This window comes from Ambystoma mexicanum, chromosome 1p (assembly GCF_040938575.1).
Source record: "Ambystoma mexicanum isolate Mex_15411 chromosome 1p, UKY_AmexF1_1, whole genome shotgun sequence".
NCBI lineage: Eukaryota > Metazoa > Chordata > Amphibia > Caudata > Ambystomatidae > Ambystoma > Ambystoma mexicanum.
The window spans coordinates 26,495,135-26,516,499 of NC_090921.1; the positions used below are offsets into that span (position 1 = coordinate 26,495,135).

General features: G+C 47.0%; 1 protein-coding gene and 1 pseudogene across 2 annotated transcripts in view; both read left to right on the plus strand.

The window, feature by feature from the left end:
* LOC138564659 (zinc finger protein 729-like) overlaps positions 1–8,083 on the plus strand; it is a 52,672-nt pseudogene extending 44,589 nt beyond the window's left edge.
* Positions 7,174–21,365, plus strand: part of LOC138564796 (zinc finger protein 84-like) — a 133,830-nt gene continuing 119,638 nt past the window's right edge. Inside the window, exon 1 of one of the 2 annotated variants that reach the window (XM_069642933.1) lies at positions 7,174–7,309. The gene's annotated coding sequence lies outside the window, so the exon portion shown is untranslated. The remainder of the gene's footprint in view (positions 7,310–21,365) is intronic. The other variant, XM_069642934.1, reaches the window with a different exon arrangement.

Genomic DNA, 21,365 nt, shown 5'->3' on the forward strand with positions numbered 1-21,365 from the left:
CTTTCTTCGGTTCCATGTGGTAAAATCGTGGCAAAAAATTGCTGTTTACACAAATAATTGCAGCAAAACGGCTTTGGTTTTGACGCCGCAATACATGTAAAGGATGTAGGGTCACCCCCGCAACCCTCAGACCCATTATACCATTTAAGGGGAGCAGGGGACACCCCTGCAACCCTTGCTCCCCCTAAAAAAGGTATAATGGTATACACCTTTACTGGGTCAAACCGCAGCATTTTTGCTGCAATTTTTTGTAAAGGTGACATTTTTGCCCCAATTTTATTACTGCATACCCTTTCTTCTTCTGATTGTATTTCTTTAGCCACTATGTGTGCCATTTTGTTCCGTCTTATGTTTAGCGCTTTAAGAAAGCGCTTCATAAATATCAATGATAGATATGGCATTTATAACGTGCCTATTCAAGGCGTAACGAGGCAAGGGAGGGGAAACAAAGGGAGGACAAGACAGCAATCTTACTAGGCCAAGTGACATTGAGATTGTGCAAGTGGAGGGGAGAGGGAAGGGGAAAAGTGCGAGGGGGAGAAAGTACAGGATACAGAAAACAAGTAGCACGGCCACCAGATGGGAGTGCAAGGGTTGAGTGCAGACAACGAGAGTCCGATAAGTGCAGGTAAAGGGACTGTAGGGTTACAGATACAAGTGCAAGGGTTGCCAGAAGGCAGTGCAAGGGTGCAACTGGGTCGGCAGGGACCTGGGCCCGAAGTTCAGAGAGTGGCCAGGTGACCAGTGCAGTATCAGACAGGAGATCAGCAGGGAAGAGGAAGAGGGAAGGCAGAAGCATTGAGCTGCTTCCGGAACCGGAGGTGGTTCTGCTTAATTTTCAGAGAGGCAGGGAGGCTGTTCTAGAGTGAGGTATCGGCCGTAAAGGGAGGGGATTCCCACCAACTCGTTGCCTGGAGAAGTACCTGACCCTCAAGGAGTTGGAGGTGGAGGAGTGAAGAGCTTGAGTAGGAAGATATTTTAGAAGAGAGAGTTTGCGGTATTGCAGACTCAGGCCCCAGAAGGCCTTGTGAACAATGCAAAGGGTCTTGAACGTGATTCTTGCAGCCACTGGGTGCCAATGGAGAGATTTTAGAGCTGGAGAGATACGATCCCTGGGCTTGCGGACAAGGACAAGTCTCGCAGTCCTGTTCTGGATGAGTTGCAGAGGGCAGAGAGTAGAAGCGGGCAGATTTAGAAAGAGGCTGTTGCAGGAGTCAATCCTTGAGAGAAGCAGAGCTCTGGAGACGGAGAGCTTCTTGGGGAAGCCGGGGAAAGGAAGAATACCTCTGAGGAGGTGCAGCTGGTAGTTGGACTTCTTAGAGACGTCCGAGATGTGAGGAGAGAAGGAGAGGGTGCAGTTGAAGATGAGCGCGAGGTTCTTAGCCTCACAGGTGGGAGCAGGAAGAGGGCCAACAGAGGCCGGCCAGAGAGTGGCAGGAAAAGAAGGTGCAGGTGTGCTGATGAGGAGGATCTCCGTCTTACTGGCATTCAGGCAGAGATCATTGGCGGCACACCACTCCTGGATTGCAGATCGACAATCCGGGATGACAGAAGAGGAAGCAGAGGGGAGCCTGAAAACGGAGCTGGGTGTCATTCGTATAGCACTGAAAGTTGGAGGAGAGAGCAGCAATGCGGAGGGCGAGAGGAGCCAGGTATTGGTTGAACAGCCAGGGAGTGAGGTTAGACCCCTGGGGAATACCACAGGTAGCGATAGAGGAGAGGAAGGACCCAAGTTGGACCTGGGAGGGTCGATCAGAGAGGAACGAGGTCAGCCAAGCCAGAGCCTGATCAGTGATACCCAGGTTATCACGCAGACGATTGAGCAGGATGGCATGGTTGACTGGTTTGACTGTGTCAAAGGCAGAAGAGAGATCGAGTAGGATGAGGACAGAGGGGAGATTAGCATCAAGGTTAGAGAGCAAGTCTTCACGGATGTTCAGGAGAGCAGTTTCCGTACTTCTGGCAGCTCTGAAGCCAGACTGATGGTCATGGAGACAGCCAACAGATTCAGTGTGAAGATTAAGCAGGGAGATGGCCAGCTTTTCCAGGAGTTTACCCAGGAAAGCACTGAAAAACAAATATTTTCAAAGTGGACCCTACTTCTGAGCTTTGGTGCTAAGGGGTAATTCCCACATTGGATTGAACACCTCTTTTTACCGCTAGGCAGGAAAATGGGAATGAGGTGCAAATTAAGCGTCCAATGGTGCTAACTCAATGAGTCCAGTGCAATAAAACAGTAAAAGCAACATGTGAGGAGAAATGCATCTTACCATCTGGAGACGAATAAACCGGTACCGTGTACTGCACTATTGATGGGTGCATGTCTGCCATAACATCTGTGTGCCTAAAAGCACACACTTCCCAGGCCTCTAAAAAGAAGAACACTTGCCTAAGATCTGCTCCGGTTTAAAACAGATTGATACCAATTGGCAGTTATCTAGCGATGGCACTCGCCACAGCACCTCTCGGTAAACGTACCACAAAGAGACGAAGCACAGAGTGCTCCTCATCCAGAGTCTTCATGCCAGCCCTGCTGTCCTGCATCTAAATGAAGGAGACTAAAGGAAACCACCATTTTCCCCTCTCAATGCGAGCACAGCGACAGGGTCAGAGCCGAGCATGCCAGAGGACAGCAGGGACACTTCTTAACCGGGGGTAGACGGCCTAACGGCATTGCTAGAGCCTGACCTACCCCAGACATGGAGAGTGGGTGTTGAGAGTGACCACAGTCCCTGACTCTGGTGTGAAAGCATTGATACCCCTGCCCCTTCTACGATGCCTACACTGAAAGGCAGAGGTCTTCTCTCTGCTCTGTGCTCATCCTCCTTCACCTGTTCACTACTGCAGAATACGGCAGAGCATGAAATGTCAGGATTCCACCCCTCTTTCACACATCCATGTCCCTATCTGCCCCATTCAAAGTGGCTTTTAGTTGCTCCAAAACCCAGTGATTTTCTGGTGGATACAAAGTGTCTGCCTCTTTCCATGGTATGTCTGAGGGTGCAATCATTTGTCTTTTGTGTAACACTTCATTGTTAAGAACAGGAATGAAGATGGTGGTTGTGGAGGTAATGATGTTAGCATAATCTTCACTACTCCTGGATCTAATCTTCCTCTTCACAGTATTTACTCCCAACTCTCCTACCCTGAAGAACAGATTGCTCACCCTTGTTTTCAGGCAGTGTCTGTCGTGGCCGGTGGAGAGTCGTAGATGCTTGGTGACAAGGGCAGGGCAATACATTTGGGAATAGACTCCTATGGGAAGGGGTCACCTTGTATGTTCAGTCCTGTGATGTTGAAGAGTAGGATTATGAAAAGTGAAGATTACTGGTAAAAAATCAGTGCACTTCCTGCTGAGTGTGCAATGCTAAGAAATAATATCTGAAACCTTTGTTTCTTTCAACAGCGAGTAGAGCCATCACTGAAACTAAGGGTATGGAAATGCACATGGGATGATGAGATATGCAGAGGAACAAGGGACGCACTACAGAAGATGGTCAGTGCCATTCCACAGAACCTTGAATGAAAGCGCCATCCTCACGGAGAGACCAGTGCCCGGCACATCTATACACATCTATACGGATCCATACGTATTGAAAGGAATTTTTCTGAAGTGTTCATGGGATGTTCTTTACTCACAGGTCCAGTCCAATCAAACGCATAGGAGGATAGCTCGGGGACAACATGTTTGGCTTGGAAGCAAGAAAATCGGAGCAACATCTGTTCGAATTCTGCCCTGCGCTTGGAGACTGGTCTCAGGCATTAAGCACGTAATAAAAGATTAAATAATTAATCTCACATGGCAGAGAAACCCTATAAGTGCACAGAGTGCAAGAAAAGTTTCACACAGATCCCAAATATGCACACACATCAGAGGATCCATACTGGCGAAAAGCCCTATGAGTGCAGAGAGTGCAACAAAAGGTTCAGGCAGTCCTCAAACCTGAGAAGGCATCTCATGATTCACACGTGAGAGAAGTCCTACAATTGCACAGAATGCAAGAAAAGCTTCATTCAATCCTCAAACTTGAGAAGTCATCTCATGATCCACACTGGAGAGAAGCCCTACAAGTGCACAGAGTGCAAGAAAAGTTTCACACAGATCCCAAATATGCACACACATCAGAGGATCCATACTGGCGAAAAGCCCTATGAGTGTAGAGAGTGCAACAAAAGGTTCAGGCAGTCCTCAAACCTGAGAAGGCATCTCATGATCCACACTGGAGAGAAGCCCTACAAGTGCACAGAGTGCAAGAAAAGCTTCAGTGATTCCACAGCGCTCAGCAGCCATCAAAGGACCCATACTGGGGAGAAGCCCTACAAGTGCACAGAGTGCAAGAAAAGCTTCCGTCATTTCTCAAACTTGAGAAGTCATCTCATGATCCACACTGGAGAGAAGCCCTTCAAGTGTACAGAATGCAAGAAAAGCTTCAGTCATTCCTCAACCTTGAGACGTCATCTCATGATCCACACTGGAGAGAAGCCCTTCAAGTGTACAGTGTGCAAGGAAAGCTTCAGCAATTCCTCAACTCTGAGAATCCATCAAAGGACTCACACTGGGGAGAAGCCTTACAAGTGCACAGAGTGCATGAAAAGCTTCAGTAATTCATCACACCTGAGAAGCCATCTCATGATCCACACTGGAGAGAAGCCCTACAAGTGCACAGAGTGCAAGAAAAGCTTCACTGATTCCACAGCGCTGGGCAGGCATCAGAGGACCCATACTGGGGGGAAGCACCACAAGTGCACAGAGTGCAAGAAAAGCTTTGGTCATTCCTCAACCTTGAGAAGCCATCTCATAATCCACACTGGAGAGAAGCCCTTCAAGTGCACAGAATGCAAGAAAAGCTTCAGTGATTCCACAGCGCTCAGCAGCCATCAAAGGACCCATACTGGGGAGAAGCCCTACAAGTGCACAGAGTGCAAGAAAAGCTTCAGTCATTCCTCAACCTTGAGAAGTCATCTCATGATCCACACTGGAGAGAAGCCCTTCAAGTGTACAGTGTGCAAGAAAAGCTTCAGCGGTTCCTACCACCTGAGAAGGCATCTCATGATCCACACTGGAGAGAAGCCCTACAAGTGCACAGAATGCAAGAAAAGCTTCAGTGAATCCTCAAACCTGAGAAGTCATCTCATGATCCACACTGGAGAGAAGCCCTTCAAGTGTACAGTGTGCAAGAAAAGCTTCAGCGGTTCCTCACACCTGAGAAGGCATCTCATGATCCACACTGGAGAGAAGCCCTTCAAGTGTACAGTGTGCAAGAAAAGCTTCAGCGATTCCTCAACTCTGAGAATCCATCAAAGGACTCACACTGGGGAGAAGCCTTACAAGTGCACAGAGTGCAAGAAAAGCTTCAGTCAATCCTCAACCTTGAGAAGCCATCTCATGATCCACACTGGAGAGAAGCCCTTCAAGTGTACAGTGTGCAAGAAAAGCTTCAGCGGTTCCTCATACCTGAGAATCCATCAAAGGACTCACACTGGGGAGAAGCCTTACAAGTGTACAGTGTGCAAGAAAAGCTTCAGCGGTTCCTCACACCTGAGAATCCATCAAAGGACTCACACTGGGGAGAAGCCTTACAAGTGTACAGTGTGCAAGAAAAGCTTCAGCGGTTCCTCACACCTGAGAATCCATCAAAGGACTCACACTGGGGAGAAGCCTTACAAGTGCACATAGTGCATGAAAAGCTTCAGTAATTCGTCACAACTGAGAAGCCATCTCATGATCCACACTGGAGAGAAGCCATACAAGTGCACAGAGTGCAAGAAAAGCTTCAGTAAATCCTCAAACCTGAGAAGCCATCTCATGATCCACACTGGAGAGAAGCCCTACAAGTGCACAGAGTGCAAGAAAAGCTTCAGCGATTCCTCAACTCTGAGAATCCATCAAAGGACTCACATTGGGGAGAAGCCTTACAAGTGCACAGAGTGCAAGAAAAGCTTCAGTCATTTCTCAAACTTGAGAAGTCATCTCATGATCCACACTGGAGAGAAGCCCTTCAAGTGTACAGTGTGCAAGAAAAGCTTCAGCGGTTCCTCAGACCTGAGAATCCATCAAAGGACTCACACTGGGGGGAAGCCGTACAAGTGTACAGTGTGCAAGAAAAGCTTCAGCGGTTCCTCACACCTGAGAATCCATCAAAGGACTCACACTGGGGAGAAGCCTTACAAGTGCACAGAGTGCAAGAAAAGCTTCCATCGTTCATCAAACCTGAAAAGCCACCTCATGCTCCACACTGGAGAGAAGCCCTACAAGTGCACAGAGTGCATGAAAAGCTTCAGTAATTCCTCAACCCTGAGAAGCCATCTTATGATCCACACTGGAGAGAAGCCGTACAAGTGCACAGAGTGCATGAAAAGCTTCAGTAATTCGTCACACCTGAGAAGCCATCTCATGATCCACACTGGAGAGAAGCCCTACAAGTGCACAGAATGCAAGAAAAGCTTCATTGTTTCCACAGCGCTGGGCAGGCATCAGAGGACCCATACTGGGGAGAAGCCCTTTGAGTGCACAGAGTGCAAGAAAAGGTTCAGTCAATCCTCATACCTGACAAGCCATCAAAGGATCCATACTGGGGGGAAGCCCTACGAGTGTCCAGAGTGCAAGAAATGCTTCATTGATTCCACTGCGCTGAGCCGCCATCAGAGGACCCATACTGGGGTGAAGCCCCACAAGTGCACCAAGCGCAAGGAAAGCTTGAGCAGCTCCTCAGCTCTGATTATGCATCAGAAGATCCATTCTTTGAAAAAGACTGGAGGCCCAACTGGTGTTTAGGAGATCTTTGAAGACCCTACTGTTGCCATAGTTACCACGTGGAGAGATGTTGTGAATGTGATCCTCTCCGTGATTAGCGCTGAGAAGCCCTTAGGTCAACACGAATGGTATAACTAAATAATACACTCTGAGAAAAATAAACAAGTACTGCATGAGTGCTGAGAGACACAATATGGAATAAAAGAGATTCAATCACAGTAACATTCAGGACTCAGCAGCAGGAGATGAATCTGGCAATTACATTTTTTGTTGAAATTTTAAAAGCATAAAAATCACTTGAATACTGCACAACAAAAGTCATTATTAATAGTCAAATGGCATCACTGCTTAGAGTAGGAAAACAAAATACAATCTCACCCTCTTGGAAACACAGAGCAGAGGTGGTTTTAAAGCCTCTCTAAAAGACATAACAACCAAAGTCCTGAGAAAGATTAAGGAAAAAGCCAAGGAGGATCCAGCTTAACAGGGAAGCTTGAAACTGTCTGAGGAAAAAGCAGGAGAGTCAACACGGGGCACCTACGGAGGCAGAGACTGGTAAGGCAGTGGGGCGAGAAAGCTGCTAGCCAGGCATAAAATAAAAAAATCACTTGTCCCCTTAATTAGCTGTACAGTAACCCAAGCAAACAGTCCAGTGCTGTGTTCTGCCAAACATGTCAAAAATGCAAGCGTTTTCCTCATTTAAAGCATTATGGGGTTGTAGTCACTATTTTGGAAATGGGTCCCTGTGGAAACTGGCACTACTGTAGTAGGTGGACTCAAAAGACCTATTGGTCGATACAGGTGTACTATCAACTCTACTTTAATGTTCTTTATTTCTGGTTCCTTTTGCATGGCTTTAATGTTTCTGATCTTTTTGTTTTCAGTCCGTTATAAGCACCAAAAGAAGAATTGTTGTTCGAAACGTGCATGGTACATAACCCTTAGCTGGGCTGTCTATAAAGTAGTCATTGTTTGCAGAATGTAATACATATTTTGGCTCGATATAGTGATTATCAATCAAGTCACACTTATTTTGGATAGAAAACATAAAACCATCACAAATGCATTATATTTCACATGCCGAACTATCAAATAATATATTTTAAAAAAAACAAGATCTTACAAATACAATTTAGAAATTAGCACCAGTACATGGGTTTCCACAATCCACTTGATGTTTAACCATCAGCATACAGTGTTCTTTGTTTCCTAATCTCACTCAACATCACGTGCTAATTGATCACAACAATTCTCATAATGCGCCATGCAAAAATAGCTACAAAACAAATGAAAATCAAATTGCATTAAATAAAAGAAAGTTAAAAACCATTGTCTAATATATATAACATGAAATCAATCCATGAATTCAGTAAAGTGGGACGAATCCCAGGATATCGTCCCTGCTTCCCTAGGCAGAGCCCCTTCCCATGGGGTCAGGGATGTGAGGCCACTGCCCAGTGGTCCTCCTGATGGTGGTACTCAGCAGGTGAATCTCATGGTAGGGGCCTCTCCCCCTTGTGGGCCTGGGGATGATTATTAGGGAAGAACGCCATTACTTGTACGACCAGCACAACCTATGTTGATATTTCACATGCTACGACCTGCAGGCACTCTGCAACCTTCTCTGTCTATTTTGGTAACCGCTCATGCTTCGAACTGTACCCGTATGTACCTGCGACCTTTACGGCCTTTCTGGAAAACCTGTACATGTTGTTTTGAATAGTACTCTCTTGTGTGCACCTTGCGACCATTATTGCCTACTTTCTGAAAACTGAACATGTGTCGCTCTGTATTCTCTGTGTACTCTCTACCAACTCTGTACTCATCGAGGCCCACCACCATTCTCTATTATAACTCACATTTATTGTTATAGTTGCGCATCTCTTTTATCCCATTTTAGACAATTCAGCCAACACTACTAACGCTCTCCCCCTGCGACCATTCTTGCTCATTGCTCACATGTTTTGATCTGCACTTCCATTGTGCACTTGTTACCATTACTGTTTATTAGGAAATCGAACCTGCCTGAATGTAACTTTCCTTTGAGCATTCTACAGCAATAACACTATTGTGGTTATATCTACCCAGTGCACGTTGAACTGGCACACCACCTTAGCTGACGCCAGATTCTACCGAATTATAACCCCCTGAATAGCCACTGCACCTCAAATAGCCTTCGACTATAACTGGCTATACGACAATTGAATTATAAGCACCTGAACGTAGGCTGAACTAGCCTACCTTAGTCACCACCTTCTACCTGTTTCCAACATCTATACTGAACCTACTTGACCGGTACTGACTATTCACTAATCCTGTTGGCTAAATCCGGCCTGCCTAGCTCCCATTCTGCCTCTGCACTCTTTCACTCACAGGATCCGGATTCCTACTGGCTGCCTGCACACTAGCCTAACACCACAACACTATGTATATACCAGGCATCTACTCATCCCTACTTAGGACCATTCTTCACCTGATCCGCTTGACTAGCCATTAAAGCCTACACATTACACCCGTCCTCACAGTCTCCCTACTACCCAAAAGCATGACTCCTACTCACTCACTTACACCCTTTGCCCACATCCAAAACCTACCCAAAACGACCAGCCCATGCAACTCCACCTCTAGAAACATTAGACTATGCGCCAGGCTTCCCAATATGTTCGAAACACTTGCCAGAACCACGTTCTATACCAAAACTAGCAATACCAGGATACCATGGCCTGAAGCCAAAACGGCCAACCCTCCCTCAAACACCCTCACCCAAGAACCTCCAACTGCACAAACCAGTCAATACTCCTCCCACCCATTTACAATCTTAATAATCAAGCCACATTGGTAACACCTACTGCGACCAATATCACACACATCAGAGATGCCCTAATAAATGCCCGATCTATAGTAGCTCACGCCACAGAAATAGCAGACCTCTTCCAGCTAGAAAAATTGGACTTCCTAGCCGTCGCAGAATCCTGGCTCCACACTGCAGCAGGTCCTGCCCTCATGCTAGCAATCCCAGAGGACTATACGATATTCAGAGTTGCCAGAACCGAAACCCGAGGCGGAGGCCTTCACCATAATCGCCAAAACATGAGACTTGCCCCATCTGACAAATCTGATTCCTGTGAATCCCTCATAGCCAAATTGCCCAACGCTAACTCCCAAACCCCCACGATCCACCCTCTCTACAGATCCCCCGGTCCCCTGGGTTCGTTTGAGGAGGACCTAACTACCATCCTATCTGACAATCTAAAAAACACGGCCCAAAGCCTTCTCCTAGGTGACTTCAACCTGGAGTTCAAAGACCGTAAAGACCAACATGCTGCACCTATTGCTGGCACTCTGGCAGAACTAGGCTTCAATCAAAAAGTGACCCTTCCTACCCACAACCAGGGGAGGACCCTTGACTGGGTGGCGGACTATAACTGCCATGCCTTCATCACCATCATCTCTCCCCAGCCATGGTCTGACCACTACCTCCTAACCTTCTCCCTCAACTCCAACTCCCTCCAATAACCCTCTAGCCCCCTTTATCCCCACTAGGAACAAAAGAAATATCACAGCCGATAAACTCATCCCTCTTATTCTTCCGACCCTGAATTCTCTCTCAGAATCCACTGATCCTCTTCACCCTCGTAGATGAATACAACAAAATAATGACATTAGCACTAGATTCCATCGCCCCACTTAAACTAAGAGAAAGTAAGCCAAAAAGGCATCTAAACTCATAGTTCTGCCCATACCTGAAATCACTCAGACATGGAGACAATCACCTTCAGACAACAATAATATCAACCTCAATAAAATAACCTCCCAATATAAGAAAGAAATCATTCTAGCCAAGCAAGATTCCTACAACCAAAGGATCTCTCAAGCCAATTCCTGCATAAAAGAACTGTTGACCATCCTTAAAAAGCTGGAAACCCCCATACCAGTCCTAGACATGTGTGCGAAGGACTAACACTGGTGCACCAGCATCCAAAACAGCCTCTCCAACAAAGTAACAGCCCTCCAGGACAAGATTACCAACAAAAAAGAAACCCTTCTCTGCCCTACTCTCTTAGCCATCAGCCGTGGTTTTCTTTGTTGTGTAGACAGGCTGTGCTGAATCACCTCTCCCTGTGCTGCACTCCCATTGGTTGCTGAGTGTTTTCTTCCATCCAATCAGGGACCGGCAGGCTTCAGCCGGCCCTCTCAGCAAAGGCCCACTTCCAAGGCCCCTGTCTGCTCCTTGTCCACTTCCAGAACACTAATTGGGGTCCTCCCTGCACCTTAACCACAATGATGCGGCCACCTCTCTCCTCTAAGAAATCTGGACTGCCTTGACTTTGCCACCTCCAGAACTATGGGTTAGTTCCCTCCTTATGGACTCACTTCTACTGCCTTTGACTATCACTGTTCTTTCTGCTTGTTGCTCCCATGTTGTCATCTTGCTGTGCAGTGCTTCCTAAACCCTTTGCCAAGATCCTCTCAGCACCCAGATCCTCCCGGTCGTGTGGGGAGGGGTAGCCCTGATCATTTCTGAGTGGATTCCTGCCTCTATCATTCCCACTCAGACCTACTTCTCTTTTGAATACCTTGTCTGTAGGCTTTCTCTCGCCTACCCATTCTCTTACTGTGGTTACCATCTACCGGCCTCCTGGTCAAATCACCTCATTTCTCTCTGTGTGGGCAGACCTCTCCTCCTCCCTCCTAGCCTCTACCACTCAACTCCTCCTCCTCGGTGACCTAAATATACATTTAGACTCTCCTTGCTCCTCCTCTGTACTCTTCCGTGACCTCTGTGACTCCCTCTCCCTGTCCATCCTCCCCTCTGGCCCGACTCACTCTGCAGGGCACAAACTCGATGTCTTTATCTCCTCTGACCTCCCCCTCTCCATCCCTCTGACCACTCCTCTCTCCCGGAGCGATCACTCCCTCCTCTCATCTCATCTCTCCCTCTCTTCCCCCCAAGCCAAGCCTACCCCAACACTGCCACCTACCTTCTCAGACATCCGGCCCATGAAGCGTGTGTCAGTTGAGGCTTTTTCTGCCACTTTCTCTCCCCCCTCCACCTTTGGCTGTCTCTCATCCAGATACAGCCCTGTCTCTGCTCTACTCTTCAATTTCTGATACGCTTGATGTTCTTGCCCCTGTCATGAGGATCTGTTTGAAGTCCAAAGCCAAGTGCAATTCCTGGTATGACTCTGACCTAGCTACACTTAAACGTAAGTGTAGGGCAGCTGAGAGGAAATGGAGGACTTCCTGTTCATCCTCTGACAAACTGGCCTGTCACCTGCTACAAAGGCAATATCGACTCTCTGTCCTCACCAAGAAGAGAGTCCACATTCAAGCTCGTGTCTCTGCGGCATCTAACAACTTGGCCGAACTCTTTAAAATCTGCGAGGAGCTGGCCAACCCTGCTGCAGTCTCTACCCCTCCTGTTGCCTCCCAGGCTCTTTGCAACGCCCTTGCCTCTCACTTCATTAAAAAAAAAAAACAGGACATCCTGTCCCCCCTCTCCACCCACACTCCTCCTCTTTCCTCTCCATCTGTGCTTGCTGACCCTCCTTTAGCCACCCTCCCACCATCCTTCTCGTCCTTTCCTCTTTTCACCCCTGACGAGGTTGTTAGACAAGTCCGATCTATGAAAGCCTCGTCAAAACAGGTTAATCCCTGTTCCTCTAAAACCATCAAGGACCACATTGACGCCCTCGCTCCGGCCCTTGCTGATTTTTGCAACCACTCCTTTGCCTCTGGATCCTTCCCCTCCCCTCTGAAGCACTCCTTTGTGCATCCTCTTATCAAGAAACCCACAGCTGATCCTTCTTGTCCAGCTAACTATCGCCCAATTTCCATTACTCCCTTTCTTGGCAAACTCCTGGAAACGTTGGCCATCTCTCAGCTTAACCTTCATTCCAATTATGTTGCCTGTCTCCATGACCACCAGTCTGGCTTCAGAGCTGCCAGAAGCACGGAAACTGCTCTCCTAAACATCCATGAAGATCTGCTCACCAACCTTGACTCTAACATTCCCTCTGTCCTCATCCTCCTCGATCTCTCTTCTGCCTTCGACACGGTCAACCATACCATCCTGCTCAACCGTCTCCGTGAAAACCTGGTATCACTGATCAGGCTCTGGCCTGGCTGACCTCTTTCCTCTCAGATCGACCCTCCCAGGTCCAACTTGGGTCCTTCCTTTCATCTATCTTCCTCTCTACCTGTGGTGTTCCCCAGGGGTCTAACCTCTCGCCCTGGCTTTTCAACCGATACCTGGCAACTCTCGCCCACTGCATTGCCATTTTCTGCTCAAATTTCCAGTGCTACGCTGATGACACTCAACTCATTTTCAGGCTGCCCTCTGCCACCTCCTCTCCCTCTCTCATCTCTGACTGCCTAACTGCCATTCAAGATTGGTGTGCCAGCAATGATCTTTGTCAGAATGCCAGCAAGACGGAGATCCTCCTCATCAGCACACCTTCACCATTCTTTCCCCTCACTCTCTGGCCGGCCTCCCTTGGCCCTCCTCCTGCCCCCACCTGCGAGGCTAAGAACCTCGGGGTCATCTTTGACTCCACCCTTTCCTTCTCCGCCCACATCTCTGAGGTCAAATTTCCAACTGCACCTCCTCAGAGGTACTCTGCCTTTCCTCTCCTTCCCCCAGAAGCTCATGGTATCTCAAGCTCTGGTTCTCTCTTGCTTGGACTTTTGTAACAGCCTCTTTCTAAATCTACCTGCCTCTACTCTCCGCCCTCTGCAAATAATCCAGAACAGGACTGCGAGACTTGTCCTTGGCCTCAAGCCCTGGGATCGTATCTCTCCCGCTCTGAAATCTCTTCACTGGCTCCCAGTGGATGCAAGGATTAAAATCAAAACCCTCTGTATTGTCCACAAGGCTTTCTGGGGCATGGCTCCAAAATACCTTCAGCTATCCTCTACCTCCAACTCACTCAGGGTCAGTTGTTTTTCTAAGAAACGAGCTGGGGGTAGATCTCTGTCTTCGGCTGGGACCTCCCTCTGGAACAGCCTCCCTGCCACCCTAAAACTTGAGGAGAACCATCTCTGGTTCCGGAAGCACCTCAAGACCTTCCTCTTTTCTTCTGCCTTAGCTCCCCCTCTCCCCTGCTGATCTGTTCTCTCTTGGCACTGTGCACCTGGCCACCCTCTGTCTTTTGGGCCCAGGTTACTGCTCATCCTGTCACCCTCCCACACTGCCTCCGGGTCACCCCTAGCACTGGGGTCTATATCTGTACCCATACAGCCCCCCCTTTTTCTTCCTGCACTTATCGGACCTACCCTGTCTGCTGCCTTAAACCTAGCACTTGCAAATTGCTGGCTGCATTACCTCTGTTTGTTGCCTTTATTATTTATTTATTGTTATTTATATGTTTCTCCTCTGCTTCGCACTTTCCACCTCTCCCCCCTTCCATGCACTTTCCCCCTCCCCCTTTTCCCATGCACTTGCGCGTTCTCAATGTCACTGGGCCTAGTAAGATAACTGTTTTGTTCTCCCCTGTTCCCCTCCCTTGCCTTGTCGCGCTCTGAAACACTTGTGTACGAGTGCGATAGAAATAAAATATCAATCAATCAAAAAATCCAACCGCCTATACAAAAAGCCACACTCAAACCCTCACACCGCTTTAACTTCTCTAAAGCTTAGAAGTCAAAAAAGTCATACTCTTAAACCGTCAAACTGCTAGGTGATCCAAGCCCCTCACAAATCATCAAAGATGCAGCTAGAGACCGATTACCCTTCATTTCCAAGCTCATTAACACCACCTTTTCTACAGTGATTATCCCCAGCAACCTCAAAGAGTCATGGGTTCTCCCACTACTCATAAAGTAATCTCTGGATCCCTCTATACCTACCAACTACAGACCCATCACCACGTCCCTTTCCTGCTTAACATCTTAGACAAGGTAGCCTACCTTCAAATACAGCATTACTTAGAACAAAACCACCTCCTGGGAGTCCGCCAGTCTGGCTTCAGACCACAACCTGACACTTTTTTTTTTATTTGTTTTTGGTAGCAAAAAGTTAATTTGACACCTTTACAAAAAATGTTCCTCCCTAAATACATAACATAATTCATAAATACCATTACACATAACAAAGTAAAAATCACAATGTGCTAGATTATACAAATCACAAATGCTGGTGTGTACAATGCAAGCTTTAGATCCAACAAAGCTTGTAATCAGCAAATTTAAAGTTAAAATACAACAAACTCATAATTCAATGAGATCATAAGACGTGTTCTCAGTGTCCCTTACAATTAAAGGACCACTCACAGTATTCGTTATCATTATTTTGTTTGCATGCCAATATGGAAAAAGAAACGTATCAGCATCACAGCGAGTGGCATCCATGAGCAACAAATGGAATCAACAGACAAGAACAAGAACAGGTTGCTTCACCTTTTCCAGTGGTCGCTTGCTTGATGCCAATGGTTCATTTGTTGGTATAAGTAAATTCTATAAATGTACCAGTGGTGCGTCTATAGCCTTCCTCATATACATTGAATTATTTAGTGGCAAGAGAACTTTCTCAATCATGTTCACAAGTCTCACTGTAGCAAGCATGATGGAGTTGGACTGACCCCACATACAACGCAACCAAACCAGACGCTCATTGCTTGAATTTGAAACAAAAAAGTTCCCAAACAACGGAACCTTCTAAGATCGAAATGGGTGCAATACATGAACAGGTGTTCCAAGGTTTCGCATTCCCCCACCCTAGCACAAAATCGGCAGCAATCCCACTGCCGCAGCTCTTTGTATCCTGACCAATCGCAAATACGGGAGCCCGTATGGATGAGATCCAGCCGAAATCTCATATATGTCCTTCTTGCGTGATGGTCAGGTAAACACAGTAGGTAGGGCAAACGGGGCAAGACAGCCTGCCTGAATTTGGCATAGGTGTGAAACGAAGAATATCCTGAAATTAAATCTGCATTAAGTGCCCATGCATTCCTATAAAATCGAGCTTTGACTTTTCGTGGAAAGTCAATAAAGTCCTGTTGCGTCATATTCACAGATTTTAGAATCGCCAACATATCTGACTTAAATTCAAGAATAGAGGCAGGATGTTCTTCAATTAGCATTAGGCTAAAGTCCTCATATAAGGAATTAACTGGGGGCGAGATCATTTTGTTAAAGGAATTTAACATACGCCGATCATGTTTATCTGCTAAAGGGTATAGACCCAATTCGTGTATAAGAATTGGATTGGGCAGGTATCCCGGAAGGCCTAATACCCTTTTCCAAATCTTACCTTGGAGGAAATTTAATAAAGGTCCCAGATTTACTAGGCAAGCATCCAAGGAGTAAAGTAAAACAGGCTCTACTTTCATGGTGTAATAGTGAAGTAGAGGCAAAAGCGAGTATTTACAGTGCCTCGAGAAGATAATCCTCATTTGTGCAAACAGCTGGTCGAGTTTGGTCGCCAACACGAGACGCCACTTGCCGACAGACATGCCGTTTGACATATGGTACCCCAGGTACATAATCTCTTCCCTCATTATAATTGGTTGGGAAATGACGAAATACTTAAATCTCAAGTGTTTCTTCTTAGATGAAAAGACTATTATGTGAGATTTGTCTGGGTTGATAGTTAAATTGTTCTGAATACAATATTCATGGAAGATATTAAGTTTGTTTTGTAACCCGAAGGGGACCTTGTCAAATAGAAAAATAGAATGAGGTCATCGGCAAATGCCAAACAGTGAAGACGTAGCTTTCCTAGGTTTACCGCAAATGTGTTTGTTCCCTCCCATAGCTGCTCAATGTCGGCCAGATACAGATTAAAAGGTATCGCAGCTAAGTTGCAGCCTTGCTTCACGCCAATTCTTGTCGGGATACTGTCGTACAGAAGGCCCTCAGGGTTGATGCGCACTCTATAAGAAGTATTTTAATGGAGCGCCGCTATGATCGCAACCAACTCAGAGGGGAAGCCATAGGACAGCATCTCCTGCCAGAGACGATTTCGCAAAACGCTATCAAACGCTGCTGATAAGTCTAAAGATGCCATGTAAATCGTCCCATTTGGCTGAGCGCGTGATGTTGACAATAGATGGGCAAGGATTGATGCATTAAGCTGCGTGCCCATGGCTCTGGGAAAAACGACCTGGACTTTTGAGAGAATATTGGCATTGTTAACATAAGATTCCAATTCACTAAAAATCAGCCGTGCAAAATTATTTGCTGAGATGTCAATTAAGGCTATTGGCCTAAAGTTTGCCGGGGCATTTAAGGCACCCTTTTTGTGAATTGGGATTACAATTGCCGAGAGCCAGGAGGGAGGAATTTTCCTAGATTGGTATATTGACTGATACCAAGGGAGCAAGTACCTGGCCCAGAACTCGGGATCATCCTTGTATACACAAGGTGGCAGCCCATCGGGCCCAGCCGCTTTGGAAAACTTCAAGGACGAGATTGCCCAAACGATGTCCTTGGTTTCCCAGGGGCAAACGGAAGAGAATTCCAACAGTAAATTCAGACACTCGAACCTTCGGTGTTTTTCCGGTAGGTTATATTTCTTAAGGAAGAACGACCGCCATTTAGTGCCTGAAATGGATGCCATCATGCGGTTGTCTGCCTTGCCCAAGGGCTTTCGTAAAATGGACCATTGCTCCCTCGTGTTTTTCGTACATAGCAGTTCAACCATTTGTTGATTAGCCAGGTTGTAAGCAGCGTAGCGCAGTAACTTTAGCTTTGACTTGAAGCGAGCCACAGTGAAGTTTTTTTCTCTTTTCAAGTTTGCTGCGCTCGAAGAATTACCTTTCAAGATCTGCAACTCGCTGTTTTTTTGAGTTGTGAGTTTAGCCACCTCTGCCAGGTGAGGGCTTGCAGCTTTTGGACGCCTGTTTTCACTGCCTTCTTTAGATAGGCGCACCAAATGCGAGCGAATCATCTTCAGATTTAATTTAATGATTCTTTCCCTGTGCCACGGTGCTAGGTGCTTGTCATGGGACACGACAAGGTCTCGATTTACACGAAACACCATTTTGCGACAGATAGTGGAATTCCATCTAACGGACAGAGTGTGCCTGTCGCTTTCCCCCATAGCGGCAGATTCCAGGTTTTCATATGCTTCAAGTCTCAGGTGTAGAAAGTGGTCAACATCCGATGGTCACTCATTCCTACACTCAGAATTTTGATGGGGTCGAGCAGACCCGAGCATGCCACTGATGCAAACACATAGTCGATAAGAGATGACGAAGTACCACGTTTCCAAGAAATTTTGGTGGTCTCGGGGGCAATTTGGATGGGATAAATGCCCCACGCTTCAAAGAAACTGGCCCATCTCTTGCCTCTACTAAAGGCTTGGAGTGCATAAGAGGAGGAGTAGGCGGAAGGTTGAGAGGTGCCTTCCAATTCCAAGTATGAATTTAGGTCGCCCCCAATTATGATTTCATGATTGGGGCAAAAAAGCGCTACATGGCCCAGGATCAGCTTCTCTAGGGTCAGGTCCAGAAAGGCAGCACTTGGGTTCCAATATATGGACATCAAAAATAGAGAGGTGAATTTGCAGTCATCAAATGTTAACTCCACCAGAATGCATGATTCAGTTTTTTCCAAAATGCATGAGGCCACCTTAAGGGTGTTGGAGATAAGTATTGCAATGCCTCCAACTGGATATCCAAGGCAGGTACGTCGTGCGTGGGCGCTGAAGCAAATATACCAATCCAGCACAAGAGCTTCTAGCGCCATTGTTTCTTGTAACATTAAAATCTCAATCATTTGCTGTGGATCTCCCTGGTGATGCCAAGTCTTAAGATTAGTTGCACCACAGCAATTCCAGGATGTGATATAAATCCCCTGGTGTTATGAGTCCAATGGAGGAGGTTTCATAGAAGCTGCCACTTTCATCAGTGGCTCCAGCTATGACAGGCCACTTAGCGCTTGCGTAAGGGAGGCAAGTTGCAGAGTTAGTTGGTTGGCGTGGGACTCGAGGGGAGCCACAGCAGAGCCTTCCGTTCTTGCAGTAGGGACTGGTGTGACAAAGTCCAGAAAATCCCAAACACACTCCATATCCGTAAACAGGCAAGGAGTGAGACCCAATAATTCAAAGTCATCGGTGAAGTCCAAAATCAATTTTGTTATTATCTGGGATTGGACTCTACACAATACTCTGTAGTTGTTGTGGGAAGGAAGCTTTACCCAATCCAGGTCCTTTGATGATAAACTTCTTAACGAAGGAATCTGAAAAAATGAATTCATCAAAAAGGACCTGTTAATCCTGGCGAGACCATTTATGCCCGGGTTGCTAACCCAGCCAAGTATAACCTTCATATCCTTGGGGGTTTCCGAAAAAGACAAAGTGTCTGCAGAGAGCTCCTCCAGGTGGGTCTCTTGTGCAAGTTCTTCATCGCAGTGCGTGATTCATGGCAAAACCAAAGAGGCCTGCCCATCCTCTCGGCTGCGAGCAATGGCAGCCTCCTCTTGACGCCCCTGAGTGGCCGGTTCAAGGCCTACCAAGTCGGCGTGCGGGTCCACAAAATTTGGTGCCACAATCGGCAACTCAATGTCCAATTTTGGATTTGTTACAGATTTTAATTCACCCGTGGGTCGCATAACCACTTTTTTGCTTACAATATTAGGAAAAAAGCAGTGAAGTTGCGGTTGAGTCTTGGCAGCTGGAGTCCTTGGGGGGGTTAGAGGACGGCACTTGCACATTATCACATTTTATGGCATTAATCTGTAGATGTTTTTTACTTTCATCGTTCAGTTTGCGAAGATCTAAGGCCTGGTCATCCTGACTGTTCCCAGTGCTCAGGTCGGGAGTAGTTGCTTTACCAGAGTGGGTGCCCGGAACATTGAGCACTTTCTTTGCCCCTTTCTTCTGGGAGGCCTTTGCGAGATTTAGGCGTTTTTGAGCTCTCAAGAATGACTTCTTTGCCTTTCGAGATGGGTAATACATTTCCTCGTGTTCTAATTGTGTCACCACTATCTCACATGGCACTGAGGGACCAACAGGGTCTGAGATGCTCTGGCTATCTATGATAGCTGTCAAAGCAGGAGGACTGTCAGGTGTGGGATCAGCCCTATTGTCGAGCTCCATTCCTCCACATGGGTTGGCGGAATCTTCCAAAGGTTGAGACTTTGCGACCAGTTTGAACAATATGTTCCCAACCTGGAGAAGACGATCATGTTGGAGTTTGGCTACATCGAGCAGATCTATGGCCTCAACATCAGGCTGTGGAGACCCAGCCATTGGGTCCCCTTGCACCACTTGCAAATGCGATCTTTGAGGCAAGTGGGCATTTAAATGCGCCTTTTCCGTCTGAGAGCCTTGCAACCGTACTACAAGCAGGGTAGGAGCAGGTGGAGTTGGCACTACAACATTAGCCAACATTTTTTCAAATTGTGCAAAGTAAAATGGTTTGGATTGTTCCTCCACAAAGATGAAGCCTTCCAATTTAGCCATCTTTTCTTTCATAAAGGCTAAGGAGCCTTGCATTTCCCTCAGGGTGCAGTGAGTAAGCTTGTGGCCCTTGTCCAGGAGATTAAGTATTTGCGAGATGACAGGAAAGTTGAACAGATAATTTGGGAAAGTACCAGCAAGTGAGTCCTCTAGGGTTGAAGAGGACCGTGCCTCCTCTTTAGATGCAATAGAGCCAACCTCGTCATTGCCCAGATTCAGGACGTCGAGTGCACGGGGCAAGAGGTTCCCGGGTGGGTCTATAAGGACACCATGTGTGTTGTTGTAGCGTGAGGGCGCACCACCTCCCTCTCCCCTCACGGGAGTGGAGAGCAGGTCTCTATCGAAAATGCTGGGTTTTTTGCAGCTTAGTTCGTCCGGGAGATGAAAATGGACTTGTTCACGAAAGGGAAAAGACCGAGGGGCAGGAGAGGAAGGGCCCAATGAGCGCCTCACCCGTTTTCCCAGTTCAGTCATAATTGTCAGAGCTAACATTGAGGTATCAGACACATGAGGGAAACCCTCGTGGTCGAACCTAGGAGTACAACTGATATCATGAACATGCGCCCTGTCGCAAGCCACCACCTCGTCGTTATCATTGGCGTCTTGCACCGAAAAGGTGGGGAGCATCACAGCCGAAGGAGAGATTGTAATCAAAGACTCCAAGCACGGGACTAAGTCCTCCGTTCTAGGGGCATCCAAAACCTCTTCTTGGTTTGGCGCTGCCCCCTCTACATCAGGCGAGGATGGCATCGATAGGAGTGATTTTTTGTGGGAAAGTGAAAGAGGAGGTGTGCCAATCGGCAATTTAGACCTCCCCAATTTCCTCTGAGCTTTAGGAATAGTTTCAGACTTGGAGTTGCTTCTCAAAGCACGTCTCATAGTCTACACCTGAAGCACAAGCCAACAGGCAAAACTACTGCAGGACTATGGGGTAAGTATAAAGGAAACAACAACCAACCCCAACTAAAGCCAGTTATAAATTGAGGGAAAACAAAGTACAATTACCCATAGCAAGTGACATAACTAGGTTATGCAGTGATAGTAAATCGTATGCCCAAAAGAGCCCAACCCCAATACAACACTCCTCTCTTATCAATACCCCGGCTCTTTGAGGGAAGCCAAGACCAGGCGCCAGAATTTACCCAGGAGCACCACAAGCACAAGGATCAAAGGCATACAGTCCGCAGTCTACTAAGGCAGTAGGTG